A 13,208-nucleotide genomic window follows, 5' to 3' on the forward strand; every position below is an offset into this window, starting at 1 on the left:
TCTTTCTGACTTACTTCACCTGTATAATAGGATCCAGTTTCATCCACCTCATTAGAACTGATTTAAATGTATTCTTTTTAATGGCTGAGTAATATTCCATTGTGTCTATGTACCACTGCATTCTTATCCATTTGTCTGCTGATGGACATCTAGGTTACTTCCATGTCCTGGCTATTATAAACAATGCTGCAAGGAATATTAGGGTATACATGTCTCTTTCAATTCTGGTTTCCTTGGTGTGTATGCCCAGCAGTGGGATTGCTGGGTCATATGGCAATTCTATTTCCAGTTTTTTAAGCAATCTCCACACTCTTCTCCATAGTGGCTGTACTAGTTTGCAATCCCACCAACAGTGTAAGAGGGTTCCCTTTTCTCCACACCCTCTCTAGCATTTATTGCTTGTAGACTTTTGGATAGCAGCCATTCTGACTGGTGTGAAATGGTACCTCATTGTGGTTTTGATTTGCATTTCTCTGTTAATGAATGATTTTGAACATCTTTTCATGTTTGTTAGCCATCTGTATGTCTTCTTTGGAGAAATGTCTGTTTAGTTCTTTGGCTCATTTTTTGATTGGGTCATTTATTTTTCTGGAATTGAGCTGCAGGAGCTGCTTGTATATTTTTGAGATTAATTCTTTGTCAGTTGCTTCATTTGCTATTATTTTCTTCCATTCTGAAGGCTGTCTTTTCACCTTGCTTAGAGTTTCCTTTGTTGTGCAGAAGGTTTCAACTTTAATTAGGTCCCATTTGTTTATTTTTGCTTCATTTCCAATATTCTGGGATGTAGGTTACAGAGGATCCTGCTGTGATTTATGTCGGAGAGTGTTTTGCCCATGTTTTCCTCTAGGAGTTTTGTAGTTTCTGGTCTTACGTTTACATCTTTAATCCAGTTTGTTTTTGTGTTTAGTGTTAGAAAGTGTTCTAGTTTCATTCTTTTAGAAGTGGTTGATCAGCTTTCCCAGCACCACTTGTTAAAGAGATTGTCTTTTCTCCATTTTATATTCTTGCCTCCTTTGTCAAAGATAAGGTGTCCATATGTGCATGTATTTATCTCTGGAATTTCTATTTTGTTCCATTGATCTATATTTCTGTCTTTGTGCTAGTACCATACTGTCTTGATGACTGTGGCTTTGTAGTAGAGCCTGAAGTCAGGCAGGTTGATTCCTCCAGTTCCATTCTTCTTTCTCAAGATTGCTTTGGCTATTCAAGGTTTTTTGTATTTCCATAGAAATTGTGACATTAGTTGTTCTAGCTCTGTGAAAAATACCATTGGTAGCTTGATAGGGATGGCAATGAATCTATAGATTGCTTTGGGTAGTATACTCATTTTCACTATATTGATTCTTCAGATCCATGATCACGGTATGTTTCTCCATCTATTTCTGTGCTCTTTGATTTCTTTCACCGGTGTTTTATAGTTTTCAATAAATAGTTCTTGTGATTCTTTAGGTAGATATATTCCTAAGTATTTTATTCTTTTTATTGCAATGCTGAATAGAATTGTTTCCTTAATTTCTCTTTGTTTTCTTATTATTAGTGTATAGGAATGCAAGGGATTTCTGTGTGTTTATTTTATATCCTGCAACTTTACTATATTCATTGATTAGCTCTAGTGATTTTCTGGTGGAGCCTTTAGGGTTATCTATGTAAAGGATCATGTCATTGGCAAACAGTGAGAGTTTTACTTCTTTTTTTCCAATCTGGATCGAAGTTTTCTTCTATCTCCTTGCTATTATTTGGAACTCTGCACTCAGGTGGATTTATCTTTCCTTTTCTTATTTTCTCAGCTACTTATAAGGTCTCCTCAGACAATCATTTTGCCTTTTTGCATTTTTTTTTTCCTTAGAGGTGGTCTTGATGGCATGTTGGATTGCATGCACAATGTAAATGTCTCTGGAACAGGTACTCTTATTTCCAATGCTCTACCTCAGCGGTTTTCAAAATGTGGTTCCCCACTGCTCCACCCTTACACCTAGAATAGACCAGCAGCATCGGTGTCTACCAGAAACCTGTAAAAAATGCAAATTGCTGAACCCACTACAGACCTGTTGAATTGATTTCCCTGAGACATGCTGTTTGACTTAAGGAAGATTTAGAAGTATACCTTTTGATTTCAAAATATTTAGGAATTTTAGGATTTTTCTTCTATTTTTTTTGGTATAGATTTCTAGTTTGATTCCATTATAAATGTAAGAGAGCACTTTTAAATTATTTCACCTTTTAAATTTTGTTATGCTTTTTTTGTTTGTTTGATAGCCCAGAAAGTGATCTGTCTTGGAAAATATCGCATGAAAATGAAGTGAAATTCACTCAGCCAAATACAATTGTTAGCAACCCTATGGACTACAGCTCGCCAGGCTTCCATGTCCGTGGAATTCTCTAAGGCAAGAATACTAGAGTTGGTAGTTATTCCCTTCTCCAGGGGATCTTCCCAGCCCAGGGATCCAACACAGGTCTTTTACATTGCAGACACCCTCTTTACTGGCTGAGCCAGCAAGGAAGTCCAAATGTTCCATGCGCATTTGAAAAAAAATATACATTCTGATGTCATTAATAATTTATACCATAAACGCTGATTAGATCCTATTGTTTTGGGTGTTTAGTTCTTCTATATCCTTGCTGATTTTCTAATAGCTCTACAAATATTGACACAGGGATGCTGAAGTCGCCAACAACAATTGTAGATTTGTCTTTTTTCCTTTGTTCTGTCATTTGGCTTCATGAATTCTTATGCCCTGTTTTTGGTACTCCTACACTTTCAGTTCTGTCACTCAGTTGTATTTGATTCTTTGTGACCCCATGGACTGCAGCACACCAGGCCTCCTTGTCCATCACCAATTCCCCGAGTTTACTCAAACTCATCTCCATGGAGTCAGTGATGCCATCCAGCCATCTCATCCTCTGTCTTCCCCTTCTCCTCCTGCCTTCAATCCTTCCCAGCATCAAGGTCTTTTCCAATGAGTCAGCTCTTCGCATCAGGTGGCCAAAGTATTGGAGTTCCAGTTTCAGCATCAGTCCTTCCAATGAATATTCAGGAAAAATCTCCTTTAGGATGGACTGGCTGGATCTCCTTGTTGTCCAAGGGACTCTCAAGAGTGTTCTACAACACCACAGTTCAAAAGCATCAATTCTTCAGTGCTCAGCTTTCTGTATACTCCAACTCTCACATCCATACAAGACTCCTGGAAAAACCATAGCTTTGACTAGACAGACCTTTGTTGGCAAAGTAACGTCTCTGCTTTGTAATGTGCTGTCTAGGTTGGTCATAACTTTTCTTCCAAAGAGCAATCGTCTTTTAATTTCATGGCTGCAGTCACCATCTGCAGTGATTTTGGAGCACAAAAAAATAAAGTCTGTCACTGTTTCCACTATTCCCCCATCTATTCACCGTGAAGTGACAGGACCAGATGCCATGATCTTAGTTTTCTGAATATTGGGTTTTAAGCCAACTTTTTCACTCTCCTCTTTTACTTAAGGTTGTTATAGCCTCTTATAAATTGACCTTTTATCCTTATTTGGTGTCCTTCTTTGCCCCAGTAATTTTCTTTGCTGTGAAATCTAATTTGTTGCAGAAAAAGTTTATTAGTATAACCATTCCCGGTTTCTTCTAATTAGTGTCTGCATTATGTATTTTCTTCCTTTCATTTATGTTAGACCTACCTACATTATTATATTTTAACTAAGTTTTGTGGAGATATCTTATAATTGGGTCATATTTTTTAAGCAGATTCTGTCAATCGCTGTCATCTCCTTCTGCTACAGGGTCCATCTAGTGAGTTTTATTTTGCAGATTATATTTTTCAGTTCTACAATTTCCATCTTAGAAGAGACCCCTTCACCTTTAGCCATGCCTTCTGATGACAGAAGTTCCAGACAACATCTTGAGTGAACTTTACCAGAGGCTATGTGCTTAGTCACTCAGTCATGTCTGACTGTTTGTGACCCCATGGACTGTAGGGGTCTTCTCTGTGCATGGGGATTCTTCAGGCCAGAACACTGGAGTGGGTTGCCATACCCTCTTTCAGAGGATCTTCCCAACCTAGGGATCAAACCCAGGTCTCCTGCATTGCAGGCAGATTCTTTGCCTGCTGAGCCACCAGAGAAGCCCAAGAATACTGGAATGGGTAGCCTATGCCTTCTCCAGGGGATCTTCTCCACCCAGGAATCAAACCAGGGTCTCCTGCTTTGCAGGTGGATTCTTTACCAGCTGAACTACCAGGAAGCCCTACCAGGGAAGCCCTACCAGGGACTATGAACCATAACATTCATCTAAGGCATTCTCAGATGCTTAACTCATAATATCTGAGATGTTTGTTGTTTTAAGTCACTGATTTGTGGTATAATTTCTTATGTGTTGCCATCTATGCTAGTTTTTACAGAAACAAATGTAGTAGAAAGGGAGGATGTCAGGGATTTATTTCATTGTATCGCTTTTATAACATTAATCATACTTTAAGAAGATTATGCCCAAACTGTTTAAGAATATCAATAAACACCAGCCCAAGGTTGGTTATTTATTTATTTTTTCCTCTGTCTCTCTTTTTTCATTGAAGAAAGTCTCTATCTACAGCATGATTGTCAGAGACAAGGTATGTGTAAAAAATTAAATTTACTATGCCATGTGCTATATCATTAGACCATTCAGAAATATCTTCATAATGTTAGTATATTTTCTTGGCCAGAACCCCAAAGATATCACCTTTAACTTGGTGGCAAATCCTTGACTTTTGAAAGGTTCTTATTTAAATAGTTTATAGCTGTGGTGTCTCCTCTCTTATTCCAACTAAGAAACTGGTATCTGAAGCCCCTTACAGGTAAGACATACATTTTTAAGATATATGGGAAGGTATCTTTTCAGAGATAATTTTATCTATTTCAGGTCCCTGTCCAGTTGGAAAAGTACCAAACTGTTTGAACAATGAAACAAATCCCAAATAGCCACGCTCTTTTCAGATTGAGCTTTTAACCCCAAACCATCAGTGGACACCTGGGACTGCAATCATGAGGGCTTATTTGACTGGACGACTAAAATAACCAACACAAAGCACAAATAATTACTGTTGTTCTTTCTAACCGAACTCACCTGTCCAGGCAGAGAAAATTAATAACAAAATGGCCAAATGTGCAGGCCTACAAAAACTTGTTTCGAGAAACCTCTGAGGAATCTGGAAATCGGAATTTCTAATTTGAAGTGTTTGAAACCACCTGTTCCTAGTATAAAATAACCAGATGTAAGATGATGTTATAGTTTATCCTGGGACTAAAGAGATAATATTTGATCATTCGATGACTATGAAGTCTTCGTTATGTTCTGTCATTCAAAGTCATACAAAGAAAATATAATTTGTGTTTACCCATGCGCTGCTTAGGCAGATGGAAGCGCAGCAGGTAGGTAAATACTGACATTCTCTTTCATGAATACCTTCAAAGAAAGGGTCAAAGATAAGATAGTAAGTAAAGTGAATGCAGATTAGGCAGAACATCTGTTTAAATGGGATAACGAAGAAAACATTCACTGCTTTTTCACATAGAATTTTCTAAGTTATCAATGAGCATCTGGTTAATTCTTCATTCCTTGCAGCCTACCATATTGGCTTTCTGATTAAAATAAATAGCTTGATAAAGTACAATTAGCCACAAGATATAATTTGTATATTCTCTTTTTTTTATTAGAAATTTGTAGCCTTATAAGCATAAGGGAAGGCATTTTGAGAAGTATGGCGTTTTAAGAAAAGCAACCTTTGAAATATCAAGTTATTCTTGCAAACTTGTAATAGCAAATTAGAACTTCCATGGATTGAGTCATGAGTTTTAATAAATTCTACTTCTAGTGGACAAAAAAGGAGACTGTTTTAAGGAATAAAGAAATCAATATGATTTCATCTTAATTTATACCTTCTCTTGTGCAATATACGATGCTTCTCACTTCCTTTCTTATTAAATCATTTCACCTCTCCAGAAAGCATTATGATCCTTCTTTGATGATATATGGAATCTCCTCCATTCAAGCATTCTCTTCCAACTGGGTGTTCCATGGGATCTGATTTAGCTGATGGCGGGGGTGGTCCCTGTGGGGGGTACCCTGGGGAGTCCAGGCCCAGGCTTACTTATTCACATGTCTAGTAATATTTAGCTGTATTCTGGATATTGGGTATAGAACGAGACTGGAAATTGAGATATCATTTTGTTTTGTTTTCAGAAAATGAATGTCTGAAGGGTATGCTGGCAGGCTGGGCATTCATAATACTTCTAGAGCTGAGTTTAGTTGTGGCTGGGCTGCAGTTTCAAAGAGGGTAACTTTACCTCCTACAACTTCTTGCAACAGCTAGGAGGATCAGGGATCAATCCATTTGATTTTGAAATGGGAAGGATACCTGGCCACCTTTTAAAATAGTTTTGATTCATCATTTGATTTAAATGCACAAGAGCCAAGAATCTAAATACTGTGGAAATGTGCAAGCCTGCACACACACACACAAATATCTGCCTTCTAACTTGTTCTCTATACATTCTATATACATAATACTGTTGGTGGGAAGAGAGTGTAGCAATGGTATTTCCATAATGTGTCTGATTATGTATCGATTTCAATTTATTCCACAATACTTTCACGTGAAGACTCAGCTGATTTCTACTCATCCCTGAATAATTTCATGTAAATCAGATTAATTGCCCCACATGGACATCTCTAAACCAGATACTTTCTTGCAAGTATTAAAATTTCTGCCCATCTATAAGGAACTCCTCTCAATAATTCACTTCATCACGACATCCTTCTCTACTGTGTAGCCCCCCTTTTTTTTTAAGTATGATCTTTACACAATACCTGTTTTTGCCTCATGTTACCACAGGAGCAAAGGTTTTTTTGCAACTGGAAATAGAAATTCACTCCTCCAAGAGATGGACCTTACTTTGAGAAACCTACTAGGCAATTGTTTGCACTATTAAAAAATAAAATAAAATTAGAGAAATTTCCTTAAACTTCCAACTTGGAGATTGTCTTTTATTCCCTAGAGCCTAAGGTATACACACAAGTCAAGCAAGAAAAAATGCTATCTCACCAAGTTATGAGAAATATCAACTGCTAAGAATCTTTTGTAAAACATCTCTTGATTTAGGTGAAATTTATGTCAAATTCTGCTATTACTCACTCAAAGCTTAATACTCTAGTTCTTATTTCAAGTATTGATATGAGGCTTATTCTCAAAATGCTCATACCAAAAGCATCTTCTTTTTTTCCTCTAAGAGTTAAGTGCATATTTTTTAAATTGATAAATATAATTTGAGTCATACTTAACATGGAATTGACTTTGGCTCTCGGTGGGGGGGTGGGGGGCAGGGTTTGTTCCAAACAAATTATAGGGTTATGTTTTCTAGTTCTCTGAAAATTGTCATTGATATTTTGATAGGGACTGCTTTCAGTAGTATGGACATCTTAAAAATATTAATTCCTCAAATTCATGAGCATGGTATGCTGCTACTGCTGCTCTTTAGCCACCGAGTCATGTCACTCTTCTTGACCCTATGACTATAGCCTACCAGGCTCCCCTGTCCATGGGATTTTCCAGGCAAGAATACTAGAATGAGTTGCCATTTCTTTCTCCAAGGGATCTTCCTGACTCAGGGATCAAATTCATGTCTCCTGCTTAGCAGGTGGATTCTTCACCTCTGAGCCACCTGGGAAGTCTGGTAGACCTTTCCATTATTTGTGTCATCTTCAATTTCTTTTATTAATATATTATCATTTTTAGAGCTCAGGTTCTTCATCTCCTTTGTTAAATATACTTCTAGGAATTTTATTCTTTTTGGTATAGTTGTGAATAGGATTAATTTCTTCATTTCTCTTTTTGATAATTCATTATTACTGTACAGAAATAAAACAGATTTTATATATCAATTTTGTATCCTGCAAATTTACTGAATTTATTCATAATTAGAACTATTTGTTCCAACAGTTTTTTGGTTGTCTCCATAACATCTTCTATATATAGTATCATGTCATCCATAAACAGAATTTTGCTACTTCCTTTTATTTATTTTTATTGTCTCATTGGCTAGGATTCCCAATATTGTGCTGAATAAAAGTGGCAAGAGTGGTCATCCTTGTCCTAATCTTAAAGGAAAACCTTTCACTTTTCCCTGTTAAGTATAATGTTAGCTATTGGCTTATTATATAGGACCTTTATTGGGTTTTCCAGGTGGTGCTAGTGGTAAAGAACTGGTATGCCAGTGAAGCAGACATAAGAGATGCCAGCTCAGCCCCTTGGCTGAGGAGACCCCCTGGAGGAAGGCATGGCAACCCACTCCACTATTCTTGCTTGGAGAATCCCATGGACAGAGGAGCCTGGTAAGTTACAGTTACAGGGTTGCAAAGAATCAGACAGGACTGAAGTGACTTAGAACATATGACCTTTCTTACATTGAGAAATCTTCCCTCTGTACTCATTTTGTTGAGAGATTTTATTATAAATAAGTTGATAAGTTCAAAATCTTTATCTGCATATATTGAGATTTTTATATGATTTTTTTAATTTTTATTTTTACTTTATTTTGCTTTACAATACTGTATTAGTTTTGCCATACATTAACATGAATCTGCCACGGGTGTACATGCGTTCCCAATCCTGAACTCCCCTCCCACCTCCCTCCCCATATCATCCCTCTGGATCATCCCCGTGCTCCAGCCCCAAGCATCCTGTATCCTGTATCGAACATAGACTGGCGATTTTTATCCTTTTGTTAGTATGATGTATCAGATATTTGATTTGTGGATATTGAACCATCCTTGTGTCCTTGCAATAAAGCCCACTTTATCATGGAGAATATGATATTAGGGTATTGCTGATTTTGTAGAATGAGTTTGGAAGCATTTCTTCCTTTTCAGTTTCTGAAATAGTTGGAGAAGGGTAAGTGTTCTCCTGTCTTTAAATGTGTGATAAAATTTATGTGTGAAACCATCTGGTGCTGGACTTTTGTTTATTGGAAACTTTCTTCTTACAGATTCAATTTCATTCCTAGTAAATGATCTGTTCATATTTTTTTATTTCTTCCTGATTCAGTCTTTGGAGATTGTACATTTGCAGGAATTTGTTCATTTCTTCTAGATTGTCCATTTTAAACACTATATGATTGTTCTTAGTAGTTTTTATGGTCCCTTTTATTTCTGTGGTGTCAGTTGCAAATTCTCCTTTATTTGTAATTTTGGGGGCATCTCTGGTTTTCTTAAAGAGTCTGGATGAAAGTTTATTAATTTTACTATCTTTTCAAAGAACCCGGCTCTTAGTTTCATTAATCTTTTGTATTATTTCCTTTTCTTGACCATGATGGCTGTGCCATTTCTTCTAATGGCTTCCTGCCCACAGTAGTAGATATAATGATCATCTGAGTTAAATTCACCCATTCTAGTCCATTTTACTTCGCGATTCCTAGAATGTTGACATTCACTCTTGCCATCTTCTATTTGACCACTTCCAATTTGCCTTGAACCACGGACCTAACATTCTGGGTTCCTATGCAATATTGCTCTTTACAGCAAAGGACCTTGCTTCTATCGCCAGTCACATCCACAACTGAGCATTCTTTTTGCTTTGGATGCATCCTTTCATTCTTTCAGGAGTGATTTCTCCACTAATCTCCTGTAAAAAGGAAGAGAGTTCCAGAGAAACATCTATTTCTGCTTTATTGACTATGCCAAAGCCTTTGACTATGTGGATCACAATAAACTGTGGAAAATTCTGAAAGAGATGGGAATACCAGACCACCTGACCTGTCTCTTGAGAAACCTATATGCAGGTCAGGAAGGAACAAGTTAGAACTGGACATGGAACAACAGACTGGTTCCAAATAGGAAAAGGAGTACATCAAGGCTGTATATAGTCACCCTGTTTATTTAACTTATATGCAGAGTACATCATGAGAAAGGCTGGGCTGGAAGAAGCACAAGCTGGAATCAGACTGCTGGGAGAACTATCAATAACCTCAGATGTGCAGATGACACCACCCTTATCGCAGAAAGTGAAGAAGAAATAAAGAGCCTCTTGATGGAAGTGACAGAGGAGAGTGAAAAAGTTGGCTTAAAGCTCAACATTCAGAAAATGAAGATCATGGCATCTGGTCCCATCACTTCATGGCAAATAGATGGGGAAACAGTGGAAACAGTGACAGATTTTATTTATTTATTTATTTATTTATTTATTTATTTATTTTTGCTCCAAAGTCACTTCAGATGGTGATTGCAGCCATGAAATTAAAAGACGCTTACTCCTTGGAAGGAAAGTTATAACCGAGATAGCATATTCAAAAGCAGAGACATTACTTGCCAAAAAAGGTCCGTCTAGTCAAGGCTATGGTTTTTCCAGTGGTCATGTATGGATGTGAGAGTTGGACTGTGAAGAAAGCTGAGTGCCGAAGAATTGATGCTTTTGAATTGGAGAAGACTCTTGAGAGTCCCTTGGACTTCAAGGAGATCCAACCAGTCCATTCTAATGGAGACCAGTCCTGGGTGTTCATTGGAAGGACTGATACTGAAGCTGAACCTCCAATACTTTGGCCACCTGATGCGAAGGGTTGACTCATTGGAAAAGACTCTAATACTGAGAGGGACTAGGGGCAGGAGGAGAAGGGGACAACAGAGGATGAGATGGCTGGATGGCATCACCGACTCGACATGAGTTTGGGTGAACTCTGGGAGCTGGTGACGGACAAGGAGCCCAGGCTCTGCTGTGATTCATGGGGTTGCAAAGATTCGGACACGACTAAGTGACTGAACTGAACTGATCATTTCCTTTGGTCTCTATTTCATTTATCTGTGCTCTAATCTTTACTATTCCCTTCCTTCTACTAATTTTGTCTTCTTTATTTTTTTTCCTAGTTCTTTTAAGTGAATGTTAGCTTGTTTATTTGAGATTCTCTTGTTTCCTAAGGTGAGACTGCATCTTATAAAATTTCCTATTAAACTGAATTTAGGGAAAATTTTGAAAATGGGGAATATATTGGGTTGCACTTGCAAGAGGAAGTAGTTATATCCAGTCATCAGAAAAGAGAGAGACAAATTGCCACTGCATGGTGAAAACTGCTTTATCCATGGCTTCCACAAAAGAATGTTGGGCAACACCATGGAGCATATCTTCAGCAATTGTTTTGAGAAGTCCTCCAATATTTTCTTTATGAACATTTTTAGTGGACTGTAAAATAAAAATCTTTGCATTGAAGAATAGTAAACATTCAATTCAGTTGAGTTCAGTTCAGTCGCTTAGTCGTGTTCGACTCTTTGTGACACCATGAATCACTGCACAGCCAGGGCTCCCTGTCCATCACCAATTCCCAGAGTTTACCCAAACTCATGCCCATTGAGAGGGTGATGCCATCAAACTATCTCATCCTCTGTTGTCCCCTTCTCCTCCTGCTCTCAATCTTTCCCAGCATGAGAGTCTTTTCAAATCAGTCAGCTCTTCTCATCAGGTGGCCAAAGTATTGAAGTTTCAGCTTCAGTATCAGTCCTTCCAATGAACACCCAGGACTGGTCTCCATTAGAATGGACTGGTTGGATCTCCTTGCAGTCCAAGGGACTCTCAAGAGTCTTCTCCAACACCACAATCCAAAAGCATTAATTCTTCAGCGCTCAGCTTTCTTCATAGTCCAACTCTCACATCCATACATGACCACTGGAAAAACCATAGCCTTGACTACATGGACCTTTGTTAACAAAGTAATATCTCTGCTTTTGAATATGCTATCTAGGTTATAATTTTCCTTCCAAGGAGTAAGCGTCTTTTAATCTCATGGCTGCAATCACCATCTGCAGTGATTTTGGAGCCCCCCAAAATAAAGTGTGTCACTGTTTCCACTGTTTCCCCATCTATTTGCCATGAAGTGATGGGACCAGATGCCATGATCTTCATTTTCTGAATGTTCAGCTTTAAGCCATCTTTTTCACTCTCTGCTTTCACTTTCTTCAAGAAGCCCTTTAGTTCTTCTTCACTTTCTGCCATAAGGGTGGTGTCATCTGCACATCTGAGGTTATTGATATTTATCCTGGCAATCTTGATTCCAGCTTGTGCTACTTCCAGTCCAGCATTTCTCATGATATACTCTGCATAGAAGTTAAATAAACAGGGTGACAACATACAGCCTTGATGTACTCCTTTTCCTATTTGGAACCAGTCTGTTGTTCCATGTCCAGTTCTAACTTGTTCCTTCCTGACCTGCATATAGGTTTCTCAAGAGACAGGTCAGGTGGTCTGGTATTCCCATCTCTTTCAGAATTTTCCACAGTTTGTTGTGATCCACATAGTCAAAGGCTTTGGCATAGTCAATAAAGCAGAAATAGATGTTTCTCTGGAACTCTCTTGCTTTTTAGATGATCCAACAGATGTTGGCAATTTGACCTCTGGTTCCTCTGCCTTTTCTAAAACCAGCTTGAACATCTGGAAGTTCACGGTTCACATACTGCTGAAGCCTGGCTTGGAGAATTTTGAGCATTACTTTACTAGCATGTGAGATGAGTGCAATTGTGGTAGTTTGAGCATTCTTTGGCATTGCCTTTCTTTGGGATTGGAATGAAAACTGACCTTTTCCAGTCCTGTGGCCACTGCTGAGTTTTCCAAATTTGCTGGCATATTGAGTGCAGCACTTTCACAGCATCATCTTTCAGGATCTGAAATAGCTCAACAGGAATTCCATCACCTCCACTAGCTTTGTTTGTAGTGACGCTTCCTAAGGCCCACTTGACTTCACATTCTATGCTGTCTGGCTCTAGGTGAGTGATCACACCATTGTAGTTATCTGGGTCATGAAGATCTTTTTTGTACAGTTTTTCTGTGTATTCTTGCCACCTCTTCTTAATATCTTCTGCTTCTGTTAGGTTCCTACCATTTCTGTCATTTACTGAGCCCATCTTTGCATGAAATGTTCCCTTGGTATTTCTAATTTTCTTGAAGAGATCTCTAGTCTTTCCCATTCTATTGTTTTCCTCTGTTTCTTTGCACTGATTGCTGAGGAAGGCTTTCTTATGTCTCCTTGCTCTTCTTTGGAACTTTGCATTCAAATGGGTATATCTTTCCTCTTCTTTTCTTTTCACTTCTCTTCTTTTCACAGCTATTTGTAAGGCCTCCTCAGACAGCCATTTTCCCTGTGTTATACAATAAATCCCTGTTGCTGATCTATTTTATGTAAGCAGCTTGTATCTTTTAATTGTGCAACACTCCTAA

This window comes from Budorcas taxicolor, chromosome 19 (assembly GCF_023091745.1).
Source record: "Budorcas taxicolor isolate Tak-1 chromosome 19, Takin1.1, whole genome shotgun sequence".
NCBI lineage: Eukaryota > Metazoa > Chordata > Mammalia > Artiodactyla > Bovidae > Budorcas > Budorcas taxicolor.